Below are 22,914 nucleotides of genomic sequence, written 5' to 3'. Positions count from 1 at the left end.
TTTAAACCCTAGTACACTCCCTTTGGGTGGTTCTTAACCGAGACTCCATGCTCGTGACTCTCAACAAACCCGTGATTCGTGGTGGAGTCGTTCAAACATTGTTAATATCAATGGATCCCGGATCAGGTGTAAAACCTAAAATCCACCAAAGCGGCTGGTTGATATTAAGAATGTTAGAACCGGTTCATGTACCGTTAATATCAATGGAACTTGGGTGTCGATAAGGTGAAAACCTAAATCCACCAAAATGGATGATTGATATTAGGGATACATAGAGCTTTCCCACGACCTTTGTCTGGTGTGCTTTGCTTGATCCTTGAGTGTGATTGTTGCATTCATGCATTCATGCATTCATGCATTCATCCGCATTCATATCATCAGAAAAAAGAAAATTTTCAAGGAACTCAAAGGAGTTTATTTGCAAAATTTTCAAAACATGAAAAAACCGGGAAAATTTTTTCACCTGATATATCTGATGAGATATTCTCACATACAATCAAAATGCTTAACATTTCAAAGTTTGCAAATAAAACCTTCGAGTTCCTTTGAAATAAAAAACAAGCATATGCACAAACACTTCATGCATCATTTGCATAAGCAGGTGTTTTGTTCCGGTCTCCCTTCCAGTGGTCTGACCCTGCGATCTTCATTTATTTTGGAGACGCACTTTGCCGGTACTATACCAGAGCTGATTCTGCCAGATTGATGGATCATCCTGAGCAAGAGAATTGTGAACTCGAGGAGGATTTTGCCAGACTAAGTACTGTTGATGGATTTATTCCTGGTTAACCGATCCCGAGCTGGCATTGGCTACTGTTCTGGGGCACTTAATGAGCAAGGTCTGTTCACAAGTGGAGGATTCATCCATGCTGATCAACCTGCAGAAGAGGAAGCTGCTGCTATCATTGAAGAAGAAGATGCAGAAGACTTGAACAATTTCATCATTCTTGGTGGTGTCTGCCACAATTGGGTCGCTGTGGATGTTCCTACGGTCATTCATAAGTCAGCGTGATTTGTTCACTTTGTTCAAAACCCTTCTCCCATGCCAAAAGGAGAAGTGATGACATTGTTGGCAGCATTTAATACAATGATGTTTTCATTCAATTAATGCATTGTTAAACATTTGTTTTTCCATTTGTTTTCACTTTTTGCTTTTTGCATGAAATCAGTGATCACAAAAAACCTGAAAAACAAAAACAGCATTTTTTCATCTGCATAAATGATTTGCTTGTTTAAATTCAAAAGCTTTTCATTATCTAGAATCATTATGCAGGGATTTCTAAACCCATTGAACATAATGATCCAACGCCATCTCCCAATCTTGAAGTCCTTGTATCTGAGGCAGAGGAAGATGATGTTGAAGGGGATTCCTGATGAGATTACCCGCCTTCTTGAGCACAAAAGAAGCTCATTCAGCTGTATCATGAGAATCAGCAAACCAGTCAAACTGGGGCATTACAAATGTAATCAATAAAAAAAAAAAAAAAAAAAAAGAAAAGAAAAAAAAAAGAAAAAAGAGGGTGAAAAAGAAAAAAAAAATCAAAAATCAGGAAAATTTTTTCAACATTTTTCCAAAAGAAAAAGAGAAAATTATACCCTCAAAGTCCCTAGTTGACTGATGCTGAATGGATTCAGAGTCGTTACGACCAACTGAATTTGATTGAAGAGAAGCGATTAACTGCCATGTGTCATGGTCAGTTATATCAGCAGAGAATGAAGAAAGCATTCGATAAGAAGGTCAAGCCTCGTGTGTTCCGAGAAGGTGACCTCGTGCTCAAGAAAGTTTTGTCTTTCGCGCCCGATTCCAGGGGCAAGTGGACTCCAAACTACGAGGGTCCATATGTTGTTAAGAGAGCCTTTTCAGGCGGAGCTTTGATGCTTACAACAATGGTTGGGGAGGATTTCACTCGTCCTGTGAATTCAGATGCAGTCAAGAGATACTTTGCCTAAAAAAAAAGTATGTGCAAATGGAAAAAAAACAGAATAGCTCGCTAAGTTGAAAACCCGAAAGGGCGGCTTAGGCAAAAATGAGCGTCTCGGTGGAGAACCCGCAAGGGTAACCCAGGCAAAAATTAGAGACTTGAAAAAAAAGAATATATTTGCATCCCGCTAGATTGAGTACCTCACCCTGGGGCAATCTAGGCAAAAATTAGGGATTTGGCAAGTAACTGCATCCTGACAAGACTTTCTGGTTCATCAGTCGTCATTTCGTCAGAAGATTCTCGATTCGTCGTCAGCCGAAGCTTCGGATACATCGAGATTCAAATTGGTAGAGAAAGGATCATTATGTTCAATGTAGCCCTCTTCCAATATATATCACTGATTTCGAATTTGTACAGATCTATGGAGTCTTGCCATTTGCAGGCTACCATTCCATCAAATCAATTTGAGCTTTTTATCCAATTATTTGCACTCTTATTTGTTTCAATTCAACAAATGTTTTGCATGTTTTAAATTGATAAAATGTCATTGTTTTAAACAAATCAAACTTTTCAAAATCTTTGTTTTAAACAAAGTGAACGTTCACAAGATTGAAAGGATACTCAAGAATATCTCAGTGCTCTCCCGAGGGTGGCATGATTTCCAACAGGTAAGACATTTATTCATATTCCTGGTTTGGTGGTATCTTCTTTCTTCAGATCTTTGTTGGGGTTGTTCCTCAAACAGAGTTGTTGGTGGGGTTGTCCCCAGTATAGTCGCAAGCAGAGTGTTGTTGAAGACCTCGCTTTCTCCAGCAGCAGTTTTCCCAGCATGGGTATTTTCTTGTGAAGTTTCGACGGTTGATGGTTTGTCATCTTGGTGCCCCGTCATTTTCTCCAGTGGGTCGACAGCCCCAGACTTTATTTTTCTCCTCAGCAGTCATGAGTAGAGCTGTTATTGATATCCCCATCGGATTCGCGAGCAGAGTTGTTGTCACTCTTCCCAGTGCAGTTGCCAGCGGAATCGTCTGTTTCCTCAGCACGATCGTGTTCCTTTGAAGACTCGGTAAGTCAGCGGTTTGATACCCGGTACTTTACCCTTTTCCCCGGCGAAGTCGTCCGCGGATTTGTTGCTATCTCTCCGTCAGAGTTTTTCTCCTCAGCAGAGCAGGATTTATTTTCCTACTCAGTGGTTGATTTGGGTTGATATCCCAGTATTTCATCCATCTTTTCCTCAGCGTAGTCTGCAGAATGTTTGTTGTGGCAGTTTTGCCTGTTGAATACTCCTTCAATCCCCAGTACGGTCGGATGATGGCTCTAGCATCCCGAGAACGGATTGATTTCCTGACTGTTTGTGATCCCCAGTAGAGTGGCTTATATTGCAGAATCTACTTGTTGTGATCAGTTTGCTATGTATATTCTTCCCGAGTATAGTGGTTTGTCGCAGAATATACTTGTCTGATCTGTCCTCCCTCAGTGGTCTTGTTCCCCAAGAGAGTAGCCGACAGTTTTCCCCAATAGAGTTGCTTATGCAGTTAGATTCTATTTGGATGATACCATTCTCCCTCAGTGGGTTATTCCCCAGTGGAATTATGTGGAGTTGCTTCTACAGCAGTTTGTGCTTGTGCAATGCACCTTTTGTTTCTCAATTGACACTGAGATCCCCTGCAGATATCTTGGGTTTTCTCTTGTTCTCCAACAGATTCGTCTTTGTGGCTACCTTTTGCCTGTTGTGACTTTCTGTGCCCTGATTGGGTTATCTACTGATCCATCACTCAGAGATTTGGTTTCCCGATATCTTTGACCCTCTGCTTCTTCAGCAGTGCTTGCAGATCTTGGCTTTTCAGCATATAGATCTCCGCAGATTGGCTCTCCAGCTGGTTTTTCCCCTGGAAGTATAATACCGGGTGTTTGATTCCTGAACCTGTTTGTGTCAGAACTGTCTGTTTTGTCAGCATTCATCAAACATAAATCACGCATGATTCATGCATATTCATAAACATTCAGATATTCATGTTGCATTTCTCGCCATATATCTTTTGTTTGTCGTGTCTCCTGCTATGGTGATATAGATCTCTTTATAGATCTCCCCAAGCAGATGTCGGGTGTTATAAATCTCTCCATATAGAGTCAGCCCCATAAGCAGAAAATGTTGTCTTTCCTTCTGCAGTTCCCCACCGAGATATATCCTCGTGGATGACGGTTTCTTCCGTTTCCTCCCAACACATATATTGGGATGGATTTTCCTATTTGAGTTATATCCTCATTAGGACGTGTATTGATTCAGTCTGCCTTTTCGGATTATTCCCGAATTGGCTATTTGTCAAATGTCTTGTGCTTCCCAGTGGGTTGTTCCCCAGTGGAGTAGTTTTGGGCCTCTACCTACGAACCGGTAGCTATAAGTCCTATTCTTCCTGGTTGTCTTGACAGAATTTGTGGTTATACACCTTTTATTCTCCAGCCAGAGTTTTGGTTTTCTACCCTCATACTGGTAGTCGTAAATCCTATTTTCCTGCTCTCCAGCAGTTTGTGGTTTGTTAAACCCTATTTTGGTTTCCCGTGCGGATTTGTGACTTGTTCTATCCCCACGTGGAGTTTTTGGTCTTCTACCCCGTATTCGGTAGATGTAAACCCTAATTTTGTGGTTATCTTCATCTAGTCTTTGATGTTGATTTTCCTTTGCTTGGATAAGTTGCTCAGATAAGCACTTATATCCCTAGCAAGTCTTTTGTGGATAATTGCCGTATGCTAGCAATTTTATCCCCAGCGGGTCCTTTCACCTTTTGTCAGTGATTGTGGTCCCCGGATCATTGATTTTCATCAATGCATCCTCAGCAGATTGTCTTTCATTTACCCTTTTGTTGGTAATGTCTGTTGCTCCTTTTGATTGGTCATCATTATATACCTAGTTTGGTATCCCGATGCCTTTCTTTTCGGTTGATTTATCCTTTATTAACCCAGTAACCGGTTGTGGATAATCTTCCATGCGAGTATATTATTCACGGTCTGCCGGTAATGAATAATATGTCTCATGCGCTCTTTAGTAGGAATCCTTTGTTGATTTTCCCAGCTGAGCAAGATTCGTATTCTTTGTAGAATCGAATATCCATCCTCTAACCAGTTTGTGTTTTGGATGATGAGTGTTTTGGAAGTGAAATCCAATTCACGTTTTCGGTAGATCACCTATTATATACCCAGTAACCGGTATCCCTGGTGTTTCTTACCATGCGAGTGTATTATTCACGGTCTGCCGGTAATGAATAATATATTTCATGCGCTCTTTAGTTGGAATCCTTTGTTGATTTTCCCAGCTGAGCAAGATTCGTATTCTTTGTAGAATCGAATATCCATCCTCTAACCAGTTTGTGTTTTGGATGATGAGTGTTTTGGAAGTGAAATCCAATTCACGTTTTCGGTATATCACCTATTATATACCCAGTAACCGGTATCCCTGGTGTTTCTTACCATGCGAGTGTATTATTCACGGTCTGCCGGTAATGGATATTGTATCTCATGCACTCTTTGGGTTTGTGTCCCCAGTTGAGTAAGATTCGTTTTCCCGTTGTGGATTCGAATGCCCATCCTGTAAGTCGATTTGCTTTTTCAAGCCCTCCTTTCGGATGATGAGTGTTTTGGAAGTGAAATCCAATTCACGTTTTTGGTAGATCACCTATTATATACCCAGTAACCGGTATCCCTGGTGTTTCTTACCGTGCGAGTGTATTATTCACGGTCTGCCGGTAATGAATAATATGTCTCATGCGCTCTTTGGTCGGAATCCTTTGTTGATCTTCCCCAGTCGAGTAAGGTTTGTATTCCCTATGGAATCGAACATCCATCCTATAAACAAGTCTGCTGTTCTAGCTCTCTTCAGGATGATGAGTGTTTTGGAAGTGAAAACCAATTCACGTTTCGGTCAGTCACCTATTATATACCCAGTAACCGGTATCCCTGGTGTTCCTTCCTTTCTGCTCCCTATTATGACTTTGGTCCCCTGTGGAGTCAAATTTTTCCTGAGTTATGTACCTTTTTCCAGGTCTTTCTCAGATGTTTGGTTGATTGATATCTCTCACCCTTATACCGGTCTTAGATATTCATTCTTCCTGAGTTTGTTACCCTTATGCCGGTAACACCTCATTTTCTTGTGCTTCCCTAGTGGAACTTCTTTTTGCTGCTCCCCAGGAGTCAGCTTGTGTCTCTCCAATGGATTTATTTTCCTTTGGAATTCTTTTCCCCAGTGTGAGTCCTTCACTCCCCAGTGAGTTCTCCAGTCTGTTTTCTGTGTTTCCATAATCAGAGTCGTGTATTGTTCACGCTGTGTCAGTTTATCCCCAACTAGAGTCTTGTTAGAGTCTCTGTTCCTGGTGAGTGTACTACTCCGATGGATCGTCTTTTCTTCTGTGTGAATCATATTCCCCACAGAATTTGTGTCTTTTGCATACATACATTTGCATCATGAGGTCTCTTAGGGACCAAAATTTGTCTCATTACTGTTATTTAAGCCCATTCTACCGCGTCGAGATGAAGATTTCTAAACTTCACTTCTCCGGCTAGAATGACCTTAAATAGGGGCATCTGTAAGACCCCAATTTTGGGCCCTAAGATCCCTCATGGCCCACATCATATCATATCATGGCTTCAAGGATCATTGCATGCCCTAGTTTCCCTCCTAGAGGGTGGATTGCCTTGTGAGTTTAGTTCTTGATCACTAAGCATGTCCTGAATTTGTATATCTTTGCCTTTCATATGTTTATCATTCCAAAGTACAAAAATATTGTCAGTTTAACCTTGTTGCTTGCAGTTGAAGCAATCATCAGCAATTAGGTCAAAGACAGTCAACAGTCAGTCAAAGCAATGGATGGTGGCCATTCTTGTAGAATTTGGGCACCATGATCAATAATCAAGAGTTCATATAACTTGGGACATCATATGAAGTCAAGGTCTCAAGGAATTAGGGTTTGGAATTCATCAGAAGTGGTTCAATCATTGCAAAACCCTAGAAAGTCAACAGAAAGTCAAAAATTGGTCAACTGTGGATTTAATCAGTGATTTGATGGATGGATTTGATTTGAAGGAGCTCATTCATGTTCATATAAGCCTCATATATCATGCCAAACCTCATCATGGAAGAATTTGAAGCAAAATCAGAAATTTCCCAAAATAGAAAGTGGACCTGTAATTTCAACTGCCAAAAATAGTAACTTCTTGATCTTAATCTTGCATCATGATACAAGCTTCAAATGAATTTTTGCCCAACATGAAAGTTGAAGATCTTGTTCTCCCATTTTCAAAAAGTCCAAGAACTCTCAAATCCCATGAATGGTTGGCAAGATATGATCAATTCATTTTCACAAAATCTTGAACTTCAAAGGGCCATATCTCATGAACCATTTGGCCAATTTTGGTGGGGTTTTTTCCTACAAACCACATTTCATCTCCTCTTTCCAAAAATATAAATTTCATACACCAAAACCTTGCCAATCAAAATGGCATTTTGGACTTGTTTCATTTAAATTCAAGTTTGACCAAAAGTTGACTTTTTGAATTAAGGGTTTTCACTCACTTTGGCCAATTGGAAATGTTCAGAAACATCATTTGTGACTTGCCCAAAGGCCCAACTCGGGCAGACCTACACCTCCATATGCATTTTGTTCAAAATTAGTAAATGGCAATTTGGCTTCATTTAACATAAGCATGATTAACATTTCATTACCAATGCTTAAACAGAAGTATATAATCATATTTTCTGTCCAAATTGAACCCTAGCGGTCAGTGTGCAAAACAGAAATTCACTCTCTCTCAAAATTCATCTTGCTTGCATTTTTCCAAAACCTCCAAAAAACCTCAAAGAACCCGACCTGGTTAGCATTGTTCAGTCATCTAAGCATCATTGTGGACATATTTCAATTGTTATTTTACAACTGGAAAGAGGTTTACTCGACTGTTTTCCAAAGCACCTTTCCATGGTAGGTTGAGATTCAAGCTCTTACAAGGGTTGCTGAGCCACGATTGCTTCATCATTCATCTTGTAGAAGCATATGTTGCATCTGTTTCAAGCATTAAGGGCCTGAAAGCTGCTGAATCTGCATCTGCTCTCCAATTTGGTAGGTTTTCAATTTACTTGTTTTACCAAACCATGCCATGCTTAGTGTAGGTCTTGATATGCTGATTGTTATGAGCTTTGTCTCATGAAATTTGGTTAAGTATTTTGCAAGAAATCTGAAAATGAAATTTGATGTTCATATGCTCTTTTGTTCGATTCTCTCTCCATAGTTTGTTTCCATGAAAATGAAGCTTGGATTTGTCATGTGTGTGCTCTAATGGTTCTGTTGGTATGCTCATTAACCATTTCTGGAATATTTTATGCTTGAGCAAGTTTTGATGTTGAGATTTCTTTGGTTCGATTCATGTTCATTGTTGTGTTTTAATGGAAATTGATGTTGGATTATGGTTATGCTTGGTTTGCTGAATCGATTGCCATGCTTGTTTGCTGTTTCTGGACATGTTGGTTTTTCCACGATTGTTGGAGATGATGAAGAATACTGTTCCATTCACAAACCCTAATTGAACTTCCAGAACCTGTTTGTTTTCACGTGTTGTTACTGTTCTATTGGTGATAGCCAATCAGAACATTTCATTTGTCTTTGCTAAACGCTGCGTTTGGTTTAATGAGGCGCATATTTACAAGAGTGCCACCGGTCAACCATGTTGACTTACCATTCCATGTTACTTTGCTCATGTTCATTCCAAATTGATGCTCAACTTCTAAAAATCATATTTCACTCGTTTCAACTCCAAAATTCATGAAATTTTTTCCATCATGTTCATGAGATGTCTATTATTTTATCATGATTTTTGCTGAATTTTTGGTTGGCTGGATTTTTAATGGTATTAGGTTTCTTGACATGTATGCACATTTTATACCTTTTGCCATTTCTTTTGTGAAATGATGAGGATGTATCCAATGACCCTGAAATTTTTGTGGTTAATCTACACTCATTCATGGTGATTTTGATGTAGAGTTTGTGCATTTATCATATGTGGTTGTTGACTTATGAATTTTGGAACTAGGGTGTGACAATTTGTGTCACACCAATGTTATGCAATTTCATGATTTTCTTTAACATGCTTCTTGACTTCCAATTGACCTCAAATTTTGCATGATCCTTCTCTTACATGTCTAGTTTGTGTGTGAATTTTCTTGGAATTAATTATGCCATTTCCAAATTGTTTGAGATTTTATCCCCTGTTTGACCAAATTGTTGACTTTGTGTGACACATCTTGCCATTTCATTTGGGAAATTCTCATATCTTATTGGATGATCATAAAATTTTACATGTGCATACTAGACATCTTGAGCTTTGCATTGGTGTTGATCCCATTCACTTCTCATCTGTTTTCATTTAGTTATGATTTTTTGAAGTTGACCCATGAATGTTTGACTTCATTGTGCATACTTGAAATTGTTTTGGCTTCTTAATTTTAATTGACCATCTTCCCATGATCCAATTGAGCTGAAATTTCATATGAATGTCATGTTATGGATTGTGATTGACCATGAATTATTTGGTAATTTTTGGAATTGATTATGTTTGGTTTTGAGCTAAGTTTTTCTGTTGACTTCTTTGAGCATATTCAAATTTGCTTTGACTTCATGATTTTCATTGATTGCCTTCCACTTGTCCAATTGTGATGAAATTTTACATGCTTACCATGCTAGGTGTTAGGATTGATCATGATTTATTTGGTGATTTTTGAAAATGCTTGAGTTGACTTTTGATGCAAGTCTTGCTGTTGACCTCTCTATGCTTTCATTTGCTATGCCTTGCCTTCTTTTGTTTATGAAATGATGTTGATGCATGATATGAACTTGAGACCAATTGTGCTTGCTTCTTAAATGTTTGAACTTGACTTTGGTTGACTTTCCTTTGCTGTTTTGACTTTCTCATTTATTTTTGACCCTAGGCTTGTCCTAGTGGTCTTTTGGGCTTATGATTGAGTTCATGTTTCAGGTTAAGCAACAATGCCTCAAAGATCATACAAATTTGATTGAGCTTGATTATATATCATGTGCTAACCTTTGTTTTGTAGGTGGTATGACTCATATAGTTTGAGTCTTGTGCTTGGCACATTGTCCCTCTGTATTGATTCATTTCCTTTTGTTTTAACTGTTGAACTGTTTACTGATTGGTTTGACTATTTCAGGTACCCTTAGTTGCTTAAGTTCTTTGAACTTGCTTTGCTTTGCTATTTAGCAATTTGCTTTGAGGTATAATTCCTTTTCTTCATGTAGTCTGGAAGACCTGGCCTGTTACTTGGCCAGGCAACTGTCTGAAGTCCTCCTTAAGAGGCAATGCTTGTGTGTGTTTAAATTTGTCCCCAAGCAGGAAAAGTCCTTCAAGAAAGGCAATTGGTAGATCATAGGGATAAGCAACCTATCCCCTACTATTCAGTGAGTCTTCTCCTTGCTCCCATTCCATGGTTGTAGCATTGGGATCAAAACCCAAGATCTATAGAGTCTAATGTGGAAAGAGCTCCATCTTTCTGAGCTCCCACACTTTCTTATATTTGATGCTCTCCCTGATTAGGGATAAGAGCAATGAGGCACACCCCTCATATCCTTTCATCTGCTTCACCTTAGCCTCTCAATGGCAAGGTTAAGAGCAAATCTTTGACCCTATTCCAGTTGGCCTCAGTGCCTAACCCTCTTGTATGAGCCTCCTTGTTTGGTTATAGAGTGTGCTGTTTGATTCTCATTGATTGATTGATTGCTTCATATGCACATGATTGCTTGTATGCTTTATGCATTTATCATCATCCATTGCCATTGGTGCATGATCATCTCATTTGTATTGGTGATGCTATTATTGTTGCTTACCCATTGAGGACAATTGTAAGTCCATTCCTTTGGCATTTGTTCCTGTGATGTGGAAGGATAGAGTGTAAGACCTCATTGGTCACTCATATCTTCTGTTGTGTTGTTTGATTATATGTGAGGTTGCAGTTATAAGTCCCTGTAAGCTGGCATCTGCTTTCCTGTGATCATAATTTGATCTGTTTGATTTGTATGTGAGGATGCAGTTATAAGTCCCTGTAAGTGGGCATCTGCTTTCCTATGATCATATTGTTGCTTTTGTTCTTGTATGTGAGGGTCCATTGTAAGTCCCTGTAATGTGGCATTGGTATTCCTATGAGCATATGTGCAGTTGACCTAAGTCCAGATAGATTGGCAGTTGACTTCCATATTTCATTCATTGTTTTCTTCTGAGGAGATTAGTGTAAGTCCATTGAGTGGCCTCCGATATCCATTTCTGTTTTAGGAGATTGGTGTAAATCCATCTATTGGTATCCGGTATCCACTTTCTTTTCTTTTCTTTGTTGAGGAGATTAGTGTAAGACCATTGAGTGGCCTCTGATATCCTGTTCTGTTTTAGGAGATTGGTATAAGACCAGTGATTGGCATCCGATATCCGCCTTTCTTTTGCTTTGTTTGTTTGTTATTATTAATTGCTTATTCCAAAGGGCACACTTGAATCATCTTCCATATGATTTCAAGAGGTGAACCTTCTAAGAAGTTTTACAATCCATTTCCATCCATTCATCCCCATTATGTCCTAAACCTTTTCACACTTTGATTTCAAACTTGACATAGATATTGTGCAAACATCTTCATGTTTTCAAACCAAAAACCTGGACCCAAGTCCTTGACTTTTTCAAACTCCATTTCATAATACTTCTTTGAATTAATCTTAATCATACTTTGACTCCCTTTTCATAATCACAATCAATTAACTTCACCCATTCACTTGTTTTGGCTTTGTCCATTGTTAATCTTTTCATACATGAGCTATAGGTTTGATTTATCTTAGTGGTTGATGTTAATCTCACCTTTGTCCTTAGTTGATTGAATTGTAAGTCTTCCTTGCCTATTATAGGGTTAACCCCTCCCTGGCAAGTTGAAGTTGTTCTCACATGGTGGACTTGTTGATTACATAAGGTTGAGTTTTCTCCTGTGGATAACGTAAGACCTTAGGGTTTGTGTTTAAAATTGAACCCAACTAACTTTTGGAAATCTTTTAGCCGAACTACGGCGTTTTGATCCTTACCTTTGATGGAAGGTACGTAGGCAACGGGTTCATCCGTTCAAACCCAATAAAAATTGTATATTCTTGTCTCATCATCCCAATCATGTTTGCACAATGTTTATGTCATAACAAATAACAATCTTTTACAACAAGTGTGAAAAGGGCTCCCTAGGAGTACCTAGGACGTGATGGGTGCCTAACACCTTCCCATTGCGTAATTTACCCCTTACCCAGACTCTCAGATCTTTTTATTAGTTTTCTACGTGTAAAACTTCTTAGGCTTTTGTTCGCTTTTTAGCCAGTCCTTTGGATAAATAAAAGTGCGGTGGCGACTCGAAATTTTCATTGTATGCTTTGCTTATGGTTTAATCGATAAATCATATAGCGACGAATACACCGCTACAAAATGCACGAACAATATGGCTGAGTATGAGGCCTGTATTATGGGATTGGAGGAATGTATTGATCTAAGGATCAAGCATCTTGATGTATATGGTGATTCAGCCCTCGTTGTTAATCAGATTAAGGGTGAATGGGAAACGAATCAGCCTGGCCTCATTCCATACAGAGATTATGCGAGGAGGATTTCAACGTTCTTTACTGAGGTTGACTTCCATCATATTTTTCGAGATGAGAATCGGATGGCAGATGCTCTTGCTACGCTTGCTTCAATGATTGTGGTTAAACTTTGGAATGAAGTCCCCAATATCAGTGTAATGCGCTTGGACAGACCAGCTCATGTGTTTGCGTAAGAAGAGGTGAAAGATGATAAGCTGTGGTATTATGATATCAAGTGTTTCCTTTAAAGCCAGATTTACCCGTCTGGGGCATCTGTAAAAGATAAGAAGACTTTGAGGAGATTGTCAGGCAGTTTCTACCTCAATGGTGAAGTGCTTTACAAAAGAAATGTTGACATGGTTCTGCTCATATGCGTGGATAGACACAAAGAAGACCTGTTGATGACTGAGGTCCATGAGGGTTCATTTGGTACTCATTACAATGGACATGCCATGGCTAGAAAGATGTTGAGAGCAGACTACTATTGGATGACAATGGAGTCTGACTGCTGCAAATTTGTGAAGAAATGCCACAAGTGTCAGATTTATGCTGATAAGATTCATATTCCCCCGACACTTTTGAATGTGATCTCATCACCATGGCCTTTCTCGATGTGGGGAATTGACATGATTGGCATGATAGAGCCGAAAGCGTCCAATGGACACAGATTTATTCTCGTAGCAATTGATTACTTCACCAAGTTGGTTGAAGCGGCATCGTATGCAAATGTGACCAGGCAGGTGGTCGTGAAGTTTATCAAGAATCAACTCATATGCCGATATGGTGTGCCAGATAAGATCATTACTGATAATGGATCTAACTTGAATAACAAGATGACGAAAGAGCTGTGTAGTGAATTCAAGATTGCACATCATAATTCTTCTCCTTATAGACCCAAGATGAATGGGGCTGTTGAAGCTGCTAACAAAAATATCAAGAAGATTATCCAGAAAATGGTTGTCACGTATAAAGATTGGCATGAGATGCTGCCATTTGCTTTACATGGATATCGTACATCTGTCCTCACTTCAACAGGGGCAATCCCTTTCTCTCTTGTTTATGGCATGGAGGCGGTACTCCCAGTAGAGGTGGAGATTCCATCAATGAGAGTCTTGATGGAGGCCAAGTTGACTGATGCTGAATGGGTTCAGAGTCGTTATGACCAGCTAAACTTGATTGAAGAGAAGAGATTGATTGCCATGTGCCATGGTCAGTTATATCAGCAGAGAATGAAGAAAGCTTTTGATAAGAAGGTCAAGCCTCGTGTGTTCCGAGAAGGTGACCTTGTGCTCAAGAAAGTCTTGTCTTTCGCGCCCGATTCCAAGGGCAAGTGGACTCCAAACTATGAGGGTTCGTATGTTGTTAAGAGAGCCTTTTCAGGCGGTGCTTTGATACTTACAACTATGGATGGGGAGGATTTCACTCGTCCTGTGAATTCAGATGCAGTCAAGAAATACTTCGCCTAAAAAATTAAAAAAAACTGAATAGCTCGCTAAGTTGAAAACTCGAAAGGGCGGCTTAGGCAAAAATGAGCGTCTCGGTGGATTGAAAACCTGAAAGGGCGATCCAGGCAAAAGTTAGAGACATGAAAAATGAATATAGGTATCCCGCTAGATTGAGTACCTCATCCTGGGGCAATCTAGGCAAAAATTAGGGATTTGGCAAGTAACTGCATCCTGACAAGACTTTGTTCTACAACTGTCGTCCGTCAGAGATCCTTGCTCATTATCAGCCAAAGCTTCAAATACATCGGATTCAGAATTGGTGGAGAAATGGCCATTATGTTCAATGTAGCCCTTTTCCAATATATATCACCAATTTCAAATTTATAAAGATCTATGGAGTCTTGCCATTCGCAGACTACCATTCTATCAAATAAATTTGAGCCTTTTATCCAATTATTGGCACTCTTATCTGTTTCTATTCAACAAATGTTTTGCATATTTTGATTAAGAAAATATCATTGTTTTAAACGATCAAATTTTTTATAATTTGTTTTTAAACAAAGTGAACATTCACAATGACGAAAGGATACTTAGGAGATCCTCAGTGCTCTCCCAAGGGTGGTACGATCCCCAACAGGGTAAGATTTTTGTCCATATTCCTGGCATGACTGTATCTCCTCCCTCCGGAACCCCTTGTGGTTTATCCTACCAAGTGGATTGCTTGTTGAGAGTCACCTCTCTTCCCTTCAGCAGAGTAGCAATCTTTCTTCCTCAGCAGCTTGGATCTCTTTGGGCAAGAGCGGTATTTGGTGGTTGATCCCGATAAATCCTTTATCTCCTTGGATAGATTCCCCAGTAGAGTTGTTGGTGTGGTGGACCTTGTCTATGATAACTCTCGTCCCCAGCTGGAATGATTGATGATTCATCCCTTGCAGAGTTCTTTGCTTCCTGGTATCTCTGATCCCCAGCTGATTGGATACTCTCCGGTGAACTTGGCTTTCTCTCTTGAGATGTAGTACCGGGTGGTTGATTCCTGGACCTGGTTGTGTTAAATATGTTTGTTTGTCAACATACATCGTACATAAACCACGCGCATACATGCATACGCAGCGGGTGGTTGATTCGGGTGATGATATCCCCTCATCTGCTTGGATAATTGCCCTGATTACGCAATTTATCCCCAGCGGGTCATCTCTCATCTACCTTGTTGTTGTTGGTAACGATTGTTTCTCCCCTGAATTGGTCATCATTATATACCTAGTTTCGGTATCCTGATGCCTTTTCTTTTCGGTCGATTTATCCTTTATTAACCCAATAACCGGTTGTGGATAATCGTCCATGCAAGTACATTATCTATGTTCTGACGGTAATAGATAGTATATCTCATGCACTCTCGGGTCTGAAGCCTTTTGTTCTTCCCCAGTTGAGTAAGATTCGTATCCCCTTTGTGGAGTCGAATATCCATCCTGTAATCGAGTTTGCTTTTAGCCCTCTTTTGGATGATGAGTGTTTTGGGAATATTCCCCAATTCATGCCTTGGTTGGTCACCTATTATATGCCCAGTAACCGGTATCCCTGGTGTTCCTTCCTCTTTGCTCCATATTATGACTTTTTGTCCCCTGTGGAGTCAGAATCCTTGAGTTGAAGTATACCTTTTAGGTTTTCCTCAGACGTTTTGAAGTTTTGATATCTCTCACCCTTATACCGGTCTTGGATATTCATCTCTTCCTGAGCATGTTGTATCACTCACCCTCATACCTGGCGTTCAGATCACATGTCTCCTTGAGCTTATTACCCAGTAACCTGTAATACCTTGTCCCGCTACTTCCCCAGGAGTTTCCTTGTGGACATCCCCAGCGAAGTCCCTTAGTGGATTGTTTTCATCCGGATTTTATCCGAAGTATCCGCTGTGGATAGTTTTTTGCTGTATTGGCATATTCCCCAATACATGCATCTTCGAGTCAGCTCGAGTCTTTCCATTGGATCTTTTCCCTTTGGAATTCTGTTCCCCACGCTTTGAGTCGTGACCTGCTCGCGCATTTTTATCCCTTTTCTATCCCCAGGGTCTTGGTCCCATGGAGTGAATTGCTCATATGGATTATCAGTGGCTTCTGATTTCTTTGCTTTTGTGGACACATATCTCCACAGAGTGCTACCATTTTTCATACCTACATTTGCATCATGAGGTCTCTTAGGGACCAAAATTCGTCTCTTTGTTATTATTTAAGTCCATTCTACCCCGTCAAGACGAAGATTTTAACCTTCATTTCTCCGGCTAGAATGACCTTAAATAGGGGCATCTGTAAGACCCCAATTTTGACCCTAAGATCCCTCATGGCATCATAACATTGCATTTGAATTACCTCAAGGATCTTTAGCATATTGGTTCCCTTTGCCTTGGGGTGGGACTCCTTGTAATTGGTTTGAGATCACCAAGCATGCTTGAATTATACATCATTGTTTCTCTTACTTTTGTTTACTAACCAAAAGCACAAAAATGTGTCACTAACATCTTTTGTTTGAAGCTTGAGTATCATCCAAGACACTTTGTGGGTTCTATTTAGATGATCAGTCAACACAAGGGAATGGCTTGAGATACTTCCAACAGGTTCAAATGGGGTCTATTCGTCAGTCAAAACGTTAATCTTGAAGGAGCAAAAGTTTGTTCATGAACTGTCATGCTCGCTAGGCGAAGCCCACGTGTTAAAAAAATAAATAAATAAATAAATAAAATATAACAGAAATTTTTTGGACTTGGGCCTCTCTCATTTGAGCCCACAGGTCCACAAAAATCAGGTTATAAATTTAGAGTTTCAGTGAAACAAAAGGGAATTCTATTCCTATTACCCTGGCAGGAAAAAGATAGTGAGAGAAGAACTAACAGAGTTCAAAGCAACCTCCAGAGACTAAAGGGAACTCATCGGCAAAGAACCAATTCCCTCTCATATAAACCCTCAGATTGCTTTGCAAACCCAACCGGGCAATTCAATTTCATTCGATCTCTCCAGTCAGGTTTGCCTTAATCCTATTACTTTATGCTTTTAATTTGAATGCTCTGAATGTATGAGGTATTATGGGTGAATTTGATACCCTTTTGATGCATGTGTTTGACAAGAGGTTTAGGCCTCCTACCCTTGGTCGCTTTTTGTGAGCTTTTTGTGAATTTTAATGGCATGATTCATGTGGTTACATTTTGATTTGGGGGCAACTCTTGATTACCCTATCTTGTTTCTCTAACCTGTTTGTTGAGTTTTGTTTTGTGAGGGCTCATATGACTCTTGCAGAGATGACTTGCCTGGTGTTCCACTTTATTTGTGGGATACCACCTGGAGGTTTATTCCGATTACCTATACTGACTCGCTTTCTTTGATGGTGTTTAGCTTGGAAGAGTCTTTGGGTTTCTTATTTATCTAATTGCTGTTACTTCGGATCTTTATTCGTATGGTAGATCTCTTGATCCCTTTACTTTTCCCGCATGTTGCCGATTTCTTAGGTTTCGTATAGCCTCTCGTGGCATGTCATTTAAGGTAGCGCGGTTCCTTCATCTAGGACTGCCTTTTTGCATGAGCATCCCTAAACACCCCAAACTCATTGATTTTTCTTCTCCTAAGAACACGTTATCTCCTTCTACTACAGGCGAGTAAGTCTCCAAAGGTCGAGCATCCGGTAGATTGCGTAGTAATGTCGTTCACCCCAAAACACAACCCTTACCCCATAGGTGGTCGAACTATGTTTTGCTTTGATTTTCATCCCAGATGAGATACGTAGGCATAAGACACGATGTCTTAGCGAGCACACTCCTCTTTAACCCATAGGTAGCCGAGCTACGAAGACTCTGATTCTCAGATTCAGATGAGATACGTATGCAGTGGATGCGACGTCCGTGCGAGTCATTTTCTTTTGACCTCTCTTTTAGTAAGTAGTACATTAGATAAACATACACACTTTTCCCATCCCTTCAATCATGTTTGCACAAATAAATTTTCACAAAATGCCAACCTTATAACAAGTGTGAAAAGGGATCCCTAGGAGTACTTAGGATGTTTTGGGTGCCTAATACCTTCCCATTGCATAACATACCCCGTTACCCAGATCTCTGACATTTTTACTAGTTTTTGATTCGATTAAACTGTTAGGTTTTTGTTCGCTTTCTAACCATTCCTTTGGATAAATAGAAGTGCGGTGGCGACTCAACTTGTATGATTTACCTTGGATTTAGTCAATATATCTAATGGTAACGAATACCCCGCTACACTTACCATATTTTGTATTCTACTTAAGGACACTATACCTTACGATGTTCTATAATTCACTTAAGGGCACCGTACATTACAGTATTCCTTAATTACTCTAGCAACACATCACTGCTACCCAAGACACAAAAATGTCATGTGATCTGACAAATCCTTCTGTGATAATAATTATGTGTATAATTACCCTTTTGCCCTTATGTCTATATTGAACACAAGGCATAGACCGTGTCATCCTTGTCTAGTTCAATATTGGGCCCATAGACATTTATCCTGTTACGCAGGATGGGCAAATTCCATCCAGGTCACTCATGTCCCTTAGCATGCTTCGTGGAGTACCCATCAACTGTCTTTATGGTCATCCAGTTACAAACAACGTTTGATCAGCAATAAGGCACTCGACTCTACATCTAGGGTCCATAGTGGTTTCAGGTCGAAGGGTGGTATACACCATTATCACCATGAGAATAACTTATGACACTTTGCATAACATTCTATATAGTATTCTCATAGTGGGTCAATCCAGTATAAATATTACTCTTAATATTCATACCTATGTTTGAGACTTGATAACTCCTTATCCATGATCCATGAGATGTGATCATCAGTCTATAAACATAATAGTCTTCATGCTTTAATGTTATCCCACTTCACAATAAAGCTCAACTACGGATACTTTAAGAATAATTTCCTTATGTTTAATGTGATCTCATGATTAAGTCACACTTGATACATTAAACGAACTATCTACTCCAGGGACTTTATTAAACAAACATAATAAAGAAAAAGCCTTTTATTATTAATAAACAATTCGATACAAGTACCAAAAGTATTAGCCTCTAGGGCTTACCCCAACAATATCAGGCAAAGAAATGGAAGTTCTCTCGGGAACAAAGATACAACTTCAACTGAGGATCAAACTTGGGGCACCAAGAGCATCCGTATTTATCCTCCGATTATAGCATCTTCAAATATCGAGTGTCGGGAAGTCGAATCCCTTCCCCAAACTACAAGTCCAATCCCTATTGGCAACTACCAAAAAACTAAAGTCCACTTTGTTGGCATCATCATAAATTCAAATCCAATCAGCATTGGTACCCAAAAGATCTCACCCTCAGAAAAGGGGAGACCAATAAAAAAACTAATCAGCCACTGGCATTTCCAAATGCATTGCATACAACATACATGCATGACTTTCCTGCCGAGGCAGGAAGTTCCATATCAATAAAAAGATCTCTCACCAATACGAGAAGTTTGCATCAAATTAACAAGCATCATATGCATAGGAAATCAAGCACTTCCCATCAACCCTTTGATGATGACTACCTTCCATCAACCGTTTGATGATGTCATCAACCCTTTGATGATGATATTACCTAAGCACATTTCCCATCAACTTTTTGATGACGACAACCCTTTGATGAATACATTCCTTTCCCATCAACCCTTTGATGATAACAATCCTTTCCCATCAACTCTTTTATGGCAACAATCCTTTCCCATCAACTCTTTGATGATGCTGTCAACCCTTTGACGATGACAATTGTTGTCCCATCAACTCTTTGATGACGACACTCCATTTTCATCAACCTTTTGATGAAGACATTCCTTTTGTGTCAACCCTTTGACGAGATTCTTATTCGTCACCCCTTTGATGATGACAATTGTTGGCTCATCAACCCTTTGATGACGACCTTCCTATTCAGTCAACCCTTTGCCGAGGACAATTGTTATTTCATGAATCTTGAAGTCAGATCCCCACAAAAGGCCTTACCAAAAGTCCAACCACACTTGGTGCACCCCAAATACGTCGAGACCATTGCATAAACTGCATCAACATTTTGCATAAACAATCATGCATTATATCATATCGCATTAGAAAATGCATAGCATATTCCATCGAGATGGAGCATTATGCTAGATAAACATGCATAACTGCATAAAAGTCTTTCTTGAAAGCATACAATAATCCTCCGTTAAGGCATTCTTCCTCCCCAGTGAGAACGTTATCATGAAACCTTGGAATGGTATTCCCCGCAGGTTTTTCGAGATATCTCCTTTGTGTTTCCTTTTGCGAATACCCTGAGAGTCTTTGACCAGTCACTTACCTTTCGTAAGCGGTCCACTGCCTTTTGCATTGGAGGCCCCTCATTTCATTTTCAATACCCGTCCATATTTATCTCCAACACTCGTCCATGTTGATCATTTCATTTTCAATACCCTTCTGTATTGATCTCCAACACTCATCCATGTTGTTATCTTTCTTCAATACTCGTCCGTATTGATCTTCAAAATCCGTCTGTGTTGTTATCTTCTTTCAGTACTCGTCTGTATTGATCTCCAACACTCATCCGTGTTGTTACCTTCTTTCGATACTCGCCGGTGTTGATCTCCAACACTCGTTCGTGTTGATAATTTCATTTTCAATACCTGTCCGTATTGATCTCCAACACTCATCCGTGTTGTTACCTTCTTTCGATACTCGTCCTCGTTGATCTCCAACACTCGTCCATGTTGATCATTTCATTTTTAATACCTGTCCGTATTGATCTCCAACACTCGTCCGTGTTATTACCTTCTTTCGATACTCGTTTGTATTGATCTCCAACACTCGTCTGTGTTGATCATTTCATTTTCAATACCCGTTCGTATTGATCTCCAACACTCATTCGTGTTGTTATCTTTCAATACCCCTCTGTATTGATCAACACTCGTCCGTGTTGTCATCTTTCTTCAATACTCGTCCGTATTGATCTTCAACATTCGTCCGTGTTGTTACCTTATTTCAATACCCGTCTGTATTGATCTTCAACACTCGTCCGTGTTGTTATCTTTCTTCAATACTCGTCTGTATTGATCTTCAACACTCGTCCGTGTTGTTACCTTCTTTCAATACCCGTCCGTATTAATCTCCAACACTCGTCCGTATTGTTATCTTTCTTCAATACTCATTCGTAGTGATCTTCAACACTCGTCCGTTTTGTTACCTTCTTTCAATACCCGTCCGTATTGATCTTCAACACTCGTCCGTGTTGTTATCTTTCTTCAATACTTGTCCATATTGATCTTCAACACTCGTCCGTGTTGTTACCTTCTTTCAATACTCGTCCGTGTTGTTACCTTCTTTCAATACTCGTCCGTATTGATCTTCAACAGTCGTTCATGTTGTTACCTTCTTTCGATGCTTGTCCGTATTAGGCATCGATACTCATCCGTGTTATCCCCCTTTTCTGATACCCGTCCGTATTGACCTTCGACACTCGTTCGTGTTGGTCTTCTTTTTCAATACTTGTTCGTATTAATCCCCAGTGAAGTCCTCATCTCTTGACACTCGTCAGTGTTGGCCTTCTTTCTTCGGTACTCTTCCATATTGATCTTAACACCCGTCCGTGCTGATCTCTTATACTCATCTGTATCTAGATCCCAACACTCGTCTGTGTTATCCTTGTTTCATGTACCCGTTTGTGTTAATTTCAACGCTCGTCTATGTTGTTAAACCATTATTGATGCTCATTGGTATTGGTATCCCTCACTCGTCTATGCGGACCTCAACTCTCCTTCTTAACCTTTTGTTAAGAAATTCTCATCACCTTTTGTGTGAGAAGTTTGTTCACTTTTTCCTAACTATATCCGAAGATCCTGTTTCTCTTGCTAAGGAGCCGTTGTTGCCTGTTTCAAGAGAAGGTCGCTTCTCAGTTGAGCTACTTGCCTTTAGCAAGACGTCTCTCTGCCTTTTGCAGAAGATCTCATTCCAATTCTTCATATCCACCGATACTTGCCTTTTGCAAAGACTTGTTTCTTTCACCTTCGCGGAATCCTGCGGGAATACCTCGATTATCAATCTCAAGCCAAAACTTGTTAGTGGAGGCAAACCGAAGAAAAAACAAAGAGAAAGGCACAAAAAAGAGATCAGCATACGTAGCATATTACATATAGCATGCATGACTTCATAAAACATCTCACTGAATAACTTTCCATAAACCCCATTTACCCTACATCTCATTCATTTCATTCATTCCTTGCGGGTAAATTTCTTGGTTATTTTTGTATTTAATCCTCTCCTACCATGAATGTTTGAAAGCAGCTGCTATTCATACCTTCAGGTCCGAGAAGATTAAATAGGGGCAGCTGTCATACCCCAAAATTTGCCCTCATTTTCGCTTTTTCATTTGACTATAACTTGACAACCATCTACCCGTTCATACTCATTCATGTGCATTCATTCATTTATGATTAACATCTGCTAACAGGCGTCACAAATTCGGGGTTGATAAAATCGGAGTTGGATTGAAGATTGTGGCATTGCACATCATATGGATTGAAATCCTGATTCATGGTTTTGCTATTCGAGGATCTTGTGTATGAACTGTCGATTGGTCGATATTCATCTTGTTTGATTCATGGCATTGGCACAAGTCATTGGTTTAGGATGTTGTGCTCCATATCCGTTTGTCCATGAGAAAATACGCATTTTTGATCAACTGTTGATTTTTTGGTCAACCATCAATCTCCGAATCTTTTATCATGTGATCCGTAATCATTCCATCAATTTCGAATTAATTCAGGAAGTTTGGGTGGATTTTAACTACCAAATTAATTTTGATATTTCCTTTGTTATTAAAACTTCTTGATTTTATTAAGTGAACCGTTTAAGGC

The sequence above is a fragment of the Lathyrus oleraceus genome, chromosome 3 (assembly GCF_024323335.1).
Source record: "Lathyrus oleraceus cultivar Zhongwan6 chromosome 3, CAAS_Psat_ZW6_1.0, whole genome shotgun sequence".
Classification (NCBI taxonomy): Eukaryota; Viridiplantae; Streptophyta; class Magnoliopsida; order Fabales; family Fabaceae; genus Lathyrus; species Lathyrus oleraceus.
This window is presented reverse-complemented; position numbering follows the sequence as displayed.